This window comes from Prosopis cineraria, unplaced genomic scaffold, assembly GCF_029017545.1.
Source record: "Prosopis cineraria cultivar Desert tree isolate PC_DT_omini unplaced genomic scaffold, ASM2901754v1 PC14, whole genome shotgun sequence".
Classification (NCBI taxonomy): domain Eukaryota; kingdom Viridiplantae; phylum Streptophyta; class Magnoliopsida; order Fabales; family Fabaceae; genus Prosopis; species Prosopis cineraria.
This window is the reverse complement of record NW_026555345.1, coordinates 4,639,009-4,650,672: the sequence shown is the minus strand read 5'-3', so window position 1 is coordinate 4,650,672 and position 11,664 is coordinate 4,639,009.

Sequence of the window (11,664 nt, the reverse complement as noted above, 5' to 3'; positions counted from 1 at the left end):
TTGATGAGTTATAAAATTATAATATATAATATTATTAATTTATGATCACATTATGTTATTTTATTAACATATTATAAATTTTTTCTTATATTATTTTACATATACATTTAATATAAATTATTATATCATCAGCCCAATTGTTGATCTAATATGTTAAATCATGAAAATTAAGAACCGCTAAGTTTTCTAATTCAATATCTTGTCCAACTTTTAAGACATTGAGTTTGAAAGCAAGTTAATGTATTTATTTATGTATGGATTGATGGGTTTAAATTATAATTAACCGTCCAGCTTAAAATTATCTGGAGTGAACAAACAGCGAGGAATATTTGGAATGTATACTCAGAATATGCTTAGAGTTATGCCAAGTAAATGCGTGATTTTGGGGATCAAACTTCTCTTCACTCGCCACTTGTTCTTTTAATTTACGTTGACGTTGAGACTCAGTCACACAAAACAAAATAAATTTCTGATGTTGAGACGTTTCCTCATTGACGATAATTCAGTTGCCAAGGTTGCCAAGATTAAAGAATTTATTATGTGAATGAAACATTTCATTAATGGTGATTCAATCGAATTGAATATATTCCATGTTTTTAAATAAGATCGTTTAAATATCATAAATGCAAAAAAAAAAAAAAAAAAACTGAAGAGCTTCTTAAAAAGGATAAAGCAACTTTTAGTATTTTATATTAGGGGTTTTGTCTATTTGGTCTTCAACTTTAATTTCAATTATTTTAGTCTTTTAACGTTTCATAAATTTATCTAAGTAGTTATTAATCTTGTGAAAAAAAATAACACTGTTAAGTTAACAGAAAAATGATATAGCAGTCACGTAAATTAATAATATGGAGAAAAAGTGAGCTGACTTGGATAATAAAAAATCATTTTTGGGAAATAAAAACGAAACTATCATCTCTCTCAAACGCAGTCTGATAGCGTGAGGCCATGAAATCTACTCCAAGGGCAAAAGGAGAAACAAAGAGGACGGACTGAACAAAGATTCTAAAGAATAATGTTGAGGCAATGAGAGAAGGATAGCAAAATTGTGAAGCTTTTTGTAAATAGAGAAGAATGAAAAATAGTCAAATGGTGAAGCCTTTTGTATTTCAAACTTTGAAGCTCTGGACGTTAAGCCTTAACCTCAAAGCTGTAGGAGAGAGGCGTTTAGCCTTTCACAATCACCCATTCAAAAACCGTAACTCGGCAGCCATTGCAAGAATCAACCTGGCCTGATCAACCAATGGACACTCAATTGAGTTGGAAAGGACTACAATCAACATTATTTAATATAAGTGTTCGAATCTTAAAAAATGACAAACATAATAATTAATAATTAACGTAACTTCAAAGAAATCATTCCATTGATAACTCATTACTATCATAAATTCTCCTCATGAGAGATCTGGATAGTCTGGAGCGGGTAATAAGCTGAAAATATTCTAGAATATCAAATAGTTTATACCAAAAAGCAAAATCATCTTACCCTGTACCATTGATCTCAAGTCTTCCTTCATGGTTGTCCCAAGCCATCAGCTGTTAAAGCTTCTGAATATGCCATATAATAAATTATAATGGTAAATTAAGAATTATAAATTAATAAAATAAATGACAGATCAACAATTAGAACATGACAAATTTAGCACATATATTTTATTTAATTACATTCCAAGTTAATAATTGAATTTTCACATTAGGTTTTTTATGGCTATTTTGTCCAGCAAAACTTAAGAATAACTTGATGATTGTAGCTAACATTTTTTTTTTTTTGTTGGACAAGACTATAGCTAACATCAAGGATTGAAATGATAGAAATTAAAGTCAAGATGCCAAATTGACAAAACCTCCAAACACAAAGGACTAAATTTTTTTTTTATTCTTTCTTAAAATTAGACCTAATGTTTGTATCAAAATATTACTCCCTCCCTATATGTAAGCAAATTTAGTACTATAAGAAAGTTGGTTAAGTTGGAAATCAAAAAAATTGAATTAAAATGTCATTGTAATTAATCTTTAGCATGTTAAGGAATCGAACATGTCTAGTGAAAATAAACTCTAATTTTATGAGAAATAACTTAAAGAAAATGCAATACATATTTCTTGAATTTTGTAATTTTGCTCCTACAAAAACAATGAAACATATATATTTCTTGTATAATAAAAAATGAGAGTATATTGACAATGGTTAGATCAAGTATGTTAAAAATGAGAGCGTATAAATAATTAATAATAAAAATATATTTCTTATATAATATTGAAGGTTTGAAACTTATAGTTAAAACAAAATCATTTCAGAAGAGCTATCCCACTTAAAGCCAATAAGTTATAGCATATATAGAATAAGTTATTTTAATTTTTATTATTAATTAAAAATATTTTTAATAGAATTGATAAAAATTTTAAGATAAAAAATCATTTATAAAACTTAAAATATTAAAAATAAAAAAATCATTTTGATGATTATCAATATGTTAACTTTGAAAATTTTCAATGATAAATTTTTCCAAAAATTCAAGGGAAAAGAAGCTTTGGAAATAATATATAAAAAGGAAAAATTCAAGACATATGTATTTTTTATAGATTATTTATTTCATAACAAGCTTGTTATTAATATTATTAACATATTAAAATTTACTTGTTTTTATTTGATTAGATAAAAATATATTAAGTATATAAAGGTAAATATTTAAGTCTTCTTGTACTATAAAAAAAATTCATGCTTCCATAATTTAGAAGAATGGTTGATGAAAAGAGAACGAAAAATTTAATAATATATTTATATTTTTATCTACTATTACTAATGAAGATAAAGAGAGATAAATAAAAATGATTGATGTTCAATAATTTTTTTTAAAATTAAGTGAAAAGGGCAACAAAAGCAAGCATAAGAAATGAGGTTGATCCAAAAAAAAAAGAGTATAATGGCCCGTTTGGTTCATTGAATAAGAGAAAATGTACTACAATGTAAAAGTAGGGAATGGAATGGAATAATAATTACATGTGTTTATTTGGTATGCTATAAGATGAATACATTTTTTCTAAGAAAACAATAACAAAAGAATCATGAAATGTCCTTTTTACCCCTAACCACAAAAAAATCTCACCCATCTTCCTCTCTTTCCTAGTGATGGCTCTTCGGCAGCATCACCCTCAATCTAGAAAATCAACCCCTTATACCAGTACAGATCACATAAATCAACATAATCAAGCCAAATAACTAACCATTTGGAAAATATACCTAAAGATAATGAGGAATGGAAGATGTGAATGAGGAGATGGGATATGAGAATGGTGGGGTGAGAGGGGGGCGACAAGGTGGGCTTCGTACTGGTGGCGTCATGATTAGCTTTGGACAGACGATCTGTCTTCGACATGGTGGTTGTGAAAATGAGTTGAAGGAATCCTCAATAAAATGATCCGTCTTTTATGATTGTTAGTATCATTCTCGCATCCTTAACAGAATCCCCTAAAGCTTCACCATTGTTCTCGATCCTCCTCTACTCGAAGGAGATTAAATATGGGTGGTCCGATGGAGGAGTTGACGCGCAATGCTGAGAGCAGAGGGATAGTGGCCGCAAGGGAGGAGGTAGGCGAGTTCAAAGGCAGAAGGAGGGTGAAGAAGAAAGGAGGGATATTTGAGTAAATTGGTGGATGGGAATAGGGATTACATAGGTTTTTTGATATAATCCCTATTACCACATCTAATGTAATTGGGATTGTATTATTATATAATGACCTTTATAGCTAAAATGTCAACCGAACAATTTGTAAATGAAAATTGCATCAAAATTACATGTAATCTTCTGACATGTAATCCAACCAAACGGCTCAAAAAAAAAAAAGGAATGCACAGTAGAAAGATTAATAGTAAAAATCAAAACTGAAAAATTGATGAGCTAAAGTATTGAATAGTAGTTTTTTTTCCCCTTTAAAAGAAATTCATTGTTAATATAGTAAAAAATTTAAGGCTAAAGTATATTTAGTCATTTAATTTCATACAATATTTTATTTTAGTCCCTTAATCTTATAAAGTGTGTTTTTAATCCTTCAATCTTAATATTGTTAGTTATCTCAATAAATTTTTACATTAGACTTTCAAATATTAACAAATATTCTCAAATATTGACATGTTAAGTTTAATTTTTTAAAAAATAATAATAATTGGCACAAAAAATAATCATTTGAAACTAATGATATTAGAATTAAAGGATTAAAAAAATGATTTATAAAATTAAAGAATTAAATTAAAATATTATATAAAATTAAAGGACTAAAAGTATATTTTAGCTAAAACTTAAAACAATTCCAAACCTTAGCTCGGTAACCTAGATCCACCCTTGAAGCCTATTCAATCTAACCCTATTGTGTTGTCTGTTAAATAATTAATTAATTAGATAAAAAATATTAGCTATGCTTAAGAATTATAAAAAAAAATTTATGTGTACTATATATATATATATATAAAACAGATTAAAGAAGTTCCTTATACTTTACCTATATTAAATATATCTTTAAATTTTTTTTTGCCAAATAAAAAATATATACCCTTAAAAAGTTTCCTACTTTCCTACACCAACATTAAATAAGATTAGAAAAAATTGTATTGAATGGTTAATATGATACCTTGCAAAAATGACCATAGAACCTGCTACTCTGTAACTTATATAGCATGAAATTAGAGGTATTACAGCCAACGAAGGTGTGGCACAATTGATCAAGAACCCAGCCTTTACCTCATAAGAATGAAGAATCGAATCTTGCTAACTAATGTGAGGCACTCATTGATGAGCAATCTATAATACCTCCTAGAAATCCTCAAAGAGATTGGGAGGTATGCCCAGGTCTTAATGAGTTGTTGTCATCTATTCCATCTAAATTTTTTGTTTGGCAAACAAAAAAAAAAGAGGTATTATTACAAATAATAACTTCCCTCTAAGTAAGCATGGGAAATTAATATTTAAATTATCATTGAAATATATATATATATATATATTATCTTACTGTGTCTAAAATATAAATTATCTACAATAAAAAAATACACGTGGAAAATAAAAAACTTTTCTGAGAAGTAACATTGCACAAAGTGATGACGCACTGAAGTTGTTGGAGTTACATCAAGTTCATCAACTCTTCTCAAGAGTCAAAGTTTGTTTCTTGAAATTGAAGTTGATGCATGAGAATAACGATCTCTCCAAGCAAGATAGAGGTATTTTCTTTTATACGCCTTGAAAATTGGATGCGAGAAATCTTCCAATCAATATCAATATTGAGACAATCTTTTTTTATGCGACTAAAAAGATTTGCAATCTTTTTACATTTTATTTGGGTTGGCAGGAAATCTTTGACTCAATTATATTTCTCGTCAATATTTGTGAGAGAATAATTTTTTAAATAATGTTTAAATTTTTTAAGAAATTAATCTCAAAATTGCCAACTATGAGGATACTTTAAGAAAAAAAATGTTGGGTTATCTACTCTTAATAGATTAAGCCCAATATGAACCTTCGGAGCTTTATCATAATATAAAGAAATATGGATCTGAAACTGTAATATGTTATGGGATTTTGTCTGTAGATATTCCCATTCCAATTTTGTGCTTTTGGTGGAAACAGTTTTGCAACTACTTCATGCACGTGTGAGATCGTGTGCGTGGACGTTGAAAATCCTATAGAAGGAGGTGCAGTGATACATTTACTTCTCTCTGCACTCTGCAATATAGACTCTCTTGTCTTCTCTCCCTCTGCGTTCTCTATCTGTGTATGTTTGCTGTGTAACCCGAATTGAATTTGAGTCCATGACTCTGTTCCATCCAGTGCTATTCATTTAGATTTGTTTCCTCCTCCATAACTTAAAAAAAAAAACATCACAATAATTCTAAGTAATAAGTAGTAGAATTTATATTATTGGACACGATTCTATCATCCATTAAAGGAAAAAATATGTTTTAGAAGTTTTTCAGCAAATGTGATTGGTATTATTGAATTTCAATTTGCGCAAGTTATACCCTGAAAGTTTAAAAAATAATATCATTCTATATTATTGTTTAACTAATACTTACATTCAATTGAATAATTTTGACAAGAGTTAAAGAGAAATTTTGTCTTGAAAAATTTTCTGAATGTGCAATAATTTTTTATTAATTCGATATCTTTAGTTGTTGGTTCATTATTTTAATTTCAATATTGATAACCGAAAGATATTGCATTGATAAAATATACTAATTTATATTATTGGAATAGTTTGTATTTCCCAGAGCTTGAGATTGTTTAGGTGCAAAATAACTCTACTTGAGTGCTTTGCGACCTTGACCTTAATTTGCCCGTAAGCAAGTTTGAACATTTATGTCTATGGGCAAGTCAGGGTTTGCACACACGCTTAATCGTAAGTAAATATAAAGTTGACTAGGCCTACCTGTGCACAACAATGACTAACCTGAGGTGGAGGAATGAATCAAAGCGACTTGGATTAAAATTTTATGGATTAACAATGTGATCACTTTTTCTCTTATAATAATTAATTAAATATTTAAGGTGTCTATAAAAATGGTTGTATCTGCCGTTCGATAGATTTTTTTTTCTGAAGTGTCACTTACAACTCATCCACTGCGTAAAATTGCTTCAATCAAAATTTTAAGATGCTAATAACTCATTCAAACAAATTTCTTTGACAAATTTTCTCTTTAAACCATAGAATTATTCAATTAATAGTTAACATTGATCAAATATTATTATAGGATAACATTGCATCATTTTTAAAACTTCTAAGTTAACATTATATATATTAATTGAAAAGTTAGAATGCCAATTACAATTGACAGAAAACTTTTAAAACAAATTTACCCTTTAACTCTTCTATCATCTATGCTTTGATTTAGTAATTTATTACGAGTAATATTTTTCTCCCAAAGCGTTATGCAAATGCAATACTCCTTTTGTTTCTTTTAACCGGTATTTCAGAAAAAGAAATAATTTCTACTTACCACTTAATTTTATCAAGACCTGTTGGCAATAAAAAGAAAAATCATCAAGGCAACGTTAATAATATTTTTCAATTATATTCTCATCCTTATTTTCACTAAATTTAAAATTTCAATATAAAATTAATCATGATTTAAATATTAAGGGCATGTAAGGAATTGAGGATAGGCAACTTTCATAACATTAAATTACTATTTTTTTATTTGTATTTATTAGTTATATACTAAACCTTAACCAACAGACGGAAAACGAAGAAAATGGATAATTAGGATCATGCTAATTATAAAAAATGATTGTTTAAAGGTTTCATTGGACTATATTTATTAATATGCTTTCTTTATGTTATGCCTTTTAGTAAAAATGTCAAAATAAAACAAATTATATAACTGAACTGTTGAAGTTGAGCAATAGAAAATCTCATTTTTGTTTCTTTTTGGTCAAAATTCAAAATCAAGGTTAGATTTTGTTCGCATTGTGCTGATATAGGAATATTCGCACCACCACCTAACATTGCAAATTACAAATCCAGTGTTTGAGAACGACAGGAATTGGATTATTGAATGTGATAATTTATTAGACTGATTTTACTTGCGTCTAATTTAAAATTTATTTGTCTTATATTCACTAGGATAAAAAAATTATTTTGGAGAAATAAAACAACCGACACATGTTGCACACAAGCGAGTAACTTAATTAGATCATATCTAAGGTGATAGTTACATAGGGTAATATAGATTGGATTCACCAGGTGACCTGTCATAGAAAAAAAAAAAAAACACTTGTTACATGCTGAAGGATGGAGAAGAAGAGAACTAGTCAAAGTAGCTAGAACTAACATTATCAAAATTTGAATGGATCGGATCAGTTTAATCAATCAAACCAAAAATTGATCATATATCTATTTGGTTTGAGGCCTCCCTAAAACTAATTACAAGATAAATTGGTGAGGTTGATGAGTGTTGTTTATGATAATGGATCGCTTAAAAGGATTCTCTTGTGTTCAAAATATTTTTGGATCAAACCATACAAGGATCAAAATTCAATTTCTTTTCTCAAATTGTTTGTTGATAAAACCAAGCATGAGTTAATGTGAGAAGAATTGGCTTGATATATATATACACAAGTATCTACCAACTTATCGATGCCTTAAAATCTTGTATTTTTGTAACATCTTGAAGTTTTAAAATAAGGCATCCGAATAGTTACATAAAGTTAAGCGCAAATTTTAAGGCAAAAAACTTCTCTTTTTGAAATCCTCACACGGCCGCAACAATACCTCATTATTTTATTTTATAATTAGTCCAAAAAAATCTATATTCTAATATAAATCATCAGTATTATTAAAATTACATAAAAATTAAAAATATCCTTAAAAATTCATAGAAAGGCCCCTTGGCTAAAATAAAGGTCCTCGCGTCTTAACACAAGAAACAGAAACAATTAATTGATTTAAAAAAAAAACATGAATTGATCTTCATGTATACTTCACAAGAAAGCAACCCGAGCCTTTTATAAAAGAATTATTGACAGCAACATTAGTTTCATGAAATGGGATAAGGGGATAAGCGTCATTAGTCAACATCAAGAATATTTTATGACTAATCAAATTTTATTCAAGCATTGCCACTTTGTAATCTAAGTATGTCCCTCCTTGAAGCTGATTGGACCTGAGGTTTTAAGATTCATGAGAAGTCAAATTTTTTAAGTGTGAAACATATAAAAATAGGCCCATCCATTCCTTGCTGCTGCTAGTTTTCTAGAAGCAGTGCCATTCATCAGTGGCTTCACCCAGCTTCAGTACTTTTGGGCTTGGAATGCTACCCCGCCTTCGGCTTCGGCTTCGGCCCAGGCAATGTGCTAGAATTGAAGAGATCAAAGTATGCCGAAAGCCTTTGCTTCACTCTCTCTCTCTCTTAATGGGCGGCCATGAGAAACAGTGAGAACAGACATGTTAAATTACGTTAACATAAAAAAAATTTCTACAATTAAGTGACAGGATATCAAAAATATAAACATTTAAATTAGCGATAGGAACTTGATGTACCATCCAATGAGCACAATTATTTATTTTTTAAAGACATGATCAAAAGTGACTGGTTAATTACTCATAGCAAATTTTCTAATTTGTTGATAGATTCAACTAGAGAATAATGTGCAAAGAATTCATTGTAGATTAGCACGACATGAACTCTCTCTTGATGTAAGCAGTTCTGAGTTCAATTCTCATATGACTTGAAAGAGGGGATTTTAAAAAATATCAGTGTTTAGAGGAGAGGCAAGTGATGTGTGTACCGTGTACAATATGTGAGCAATGCAAATGTATGACCCTTATGTCTGTGGGGAACGATAAAATAAGACATTGATAAAATAATATGTTAGAATAATTATAATTAGGGCTACAAGAAGGTAAGATTTATTAGTGACTTTGTTGAAACTTCAAAGACTTGTCAAATATGATCATTCCTTGAATCGTACACTCATTGATATCATTACAGAAATATGTGATTGTGTAATGTATAATTTGGTGGTCAACCATGATCAAATGCCTAAAAAAATTATAGAATTGTTGATTAGCTGACTAGAATTATGCACATGGGGTTAATAAAAGTAAATAGTTTAGATGATACGTCAATAGTTGACAATTACTTCTTCTAAATTATAATAATATAAGACATTGATAACTAATTCATGGTTTTCAAAATATATTAGTTGAAACCTTAATTTCTTAAAAAAAATTTATAATTTTCCTATTATACTCTTAAAATACTCTATATAAGTGCCTTAATAATGAGAATTTCAATTCTCATATATCATTTTTTTAAAAAAAATAATCAATGAAGTGGGGATGTAATTGAAAAAATAATTATAAAAGTTACCCAATATCCTTTATTATGAACCAACGATAGCTTCAAGAAGATATTCAATATTGTAATCTGGAGGGAGTAAAAACTGTCAAATAAAGTCTGAATAACCATAAAAAAATCTTATTTTCATCATGTACTATTACTATCTATACCTATGTTGTTTTTATTTTTTAATTTTGTTTCTGGATACTAATGATATTAGAGTATAATGAGATAATTATGCCACATGTAATCTAGTTGAACATTCAGTTGGGTTGCTGCCATTGTAATCATTTTAATTAGTTCAGTGAACCGACTCAGTTATATGTATATATACATTGTACCTTCTCATTGATCAATACAAGATCAAAATTATAATTTTCACTTTCTTCTCTTTCCTCTAAAGTCTTATATGGTATCAAACCTTTTTGCTTTAAACCATGGCCTCTTCTGCAACTCAATCTGATAGCAGTAGAAAACTCATTGTTGTCAATTCCACTAAGCCTGGCGAACTTGTCGCCTTTAGTCATTCAATTTCTTTGAAGCTTGATGAGTGTAATTACCTTGTGTGGTGGTAGCAAGTTGAATCTGCTGTTTGTGGTCACGAACTCTTTCATTTTCTGGAAATTGGTCGATCTTCTCCTTAATTCAAGTCTAGCACTGATCTGGACGCAAGAATTGTTTCTGTTGAGTTTCTTCACTGGCACAAGCAAGATAAACTATTTTTTAGTGGCTTCATTCTACCATATCAGATGCTATGCTTCCTTGACTTGTCGGCTGCACTCCTTATGTCACCTGGAAGAAATTTTTTTATTTCATTATGGCTCATACCAAGGCCAAAATTTCTCAATACAAGAAGAAGTTAAGAAATATAAAAAAAGATGATCATTCGATTTCAAAATATAGAAGTTTAGCTCATGTTACTGCTGAACTCCTCTAGCTTTAGAGTTTGCTTCGTGAACTAAAGGTTCTCCATTCTTGTCATTTACCACTAGTTCTTTGTGATAATTTGAGTACTGTTCTACTTTCTTGAAATCCTATTTTGCTTCACAGAACAAAGCATGTGGAACTTAATCTCTTTTTTGCTCGTGAATGTGTGCTTCGAAATTAGCTCCTTGTTCAACATATTCCTTCTGCTCATCAGGTTGCAAATTTGTTTACAAAACCTTTATCCAGCTCATGGTTTGAATTTTTGAAATCCAAACTTAAGGTTCAACACATCTTAAGTTTGCAGGAGACTATTAGAGTACAATGAGGTAATTATGCCACACGTAACTTAGTTGAGCATTCAGTTGTATTGCTATCATTGTAATCATTTTAGTTAGTTTAGTTAACTGACTCAATTATGTGTATATATACATTATACCTCCTCAATGATCAATACAAGATCATAATTATGTTTTTCACTTTCTTCTCTTTTCTATAAAGTCTTATAAATGAGTGTAAGATTTTTCTTAATATTAGTAAATTCAGAATTTTAAATTAAATTGAATATTTTGCGCCAAAAAATTGGATCATCCGTCCAAAACCTCCCGTCATGATGAAAGAAACTTAATTCTTGTTTAGAAGCCAATGATTGATTGTAACCTGGACGCACAACTTTGGCACTAAACACAGTCGTTTCTTCATTTTATTTGTACGTCTCTCAAAGTATACAAGAAATGGTACCTATTCTCCCCCGAATTTAGATATATATATCTTTGTCAATATAATGTGATCATTTTTTTAATTTAACAATTTAAATTATGGTCTTAACAAGTGCATTTTATAATCTAACAAGTCAACATGATTGAGCATGTAAAAGTAAAATAAATTGTTAACAAATTCTTATGGTGAATTCACAT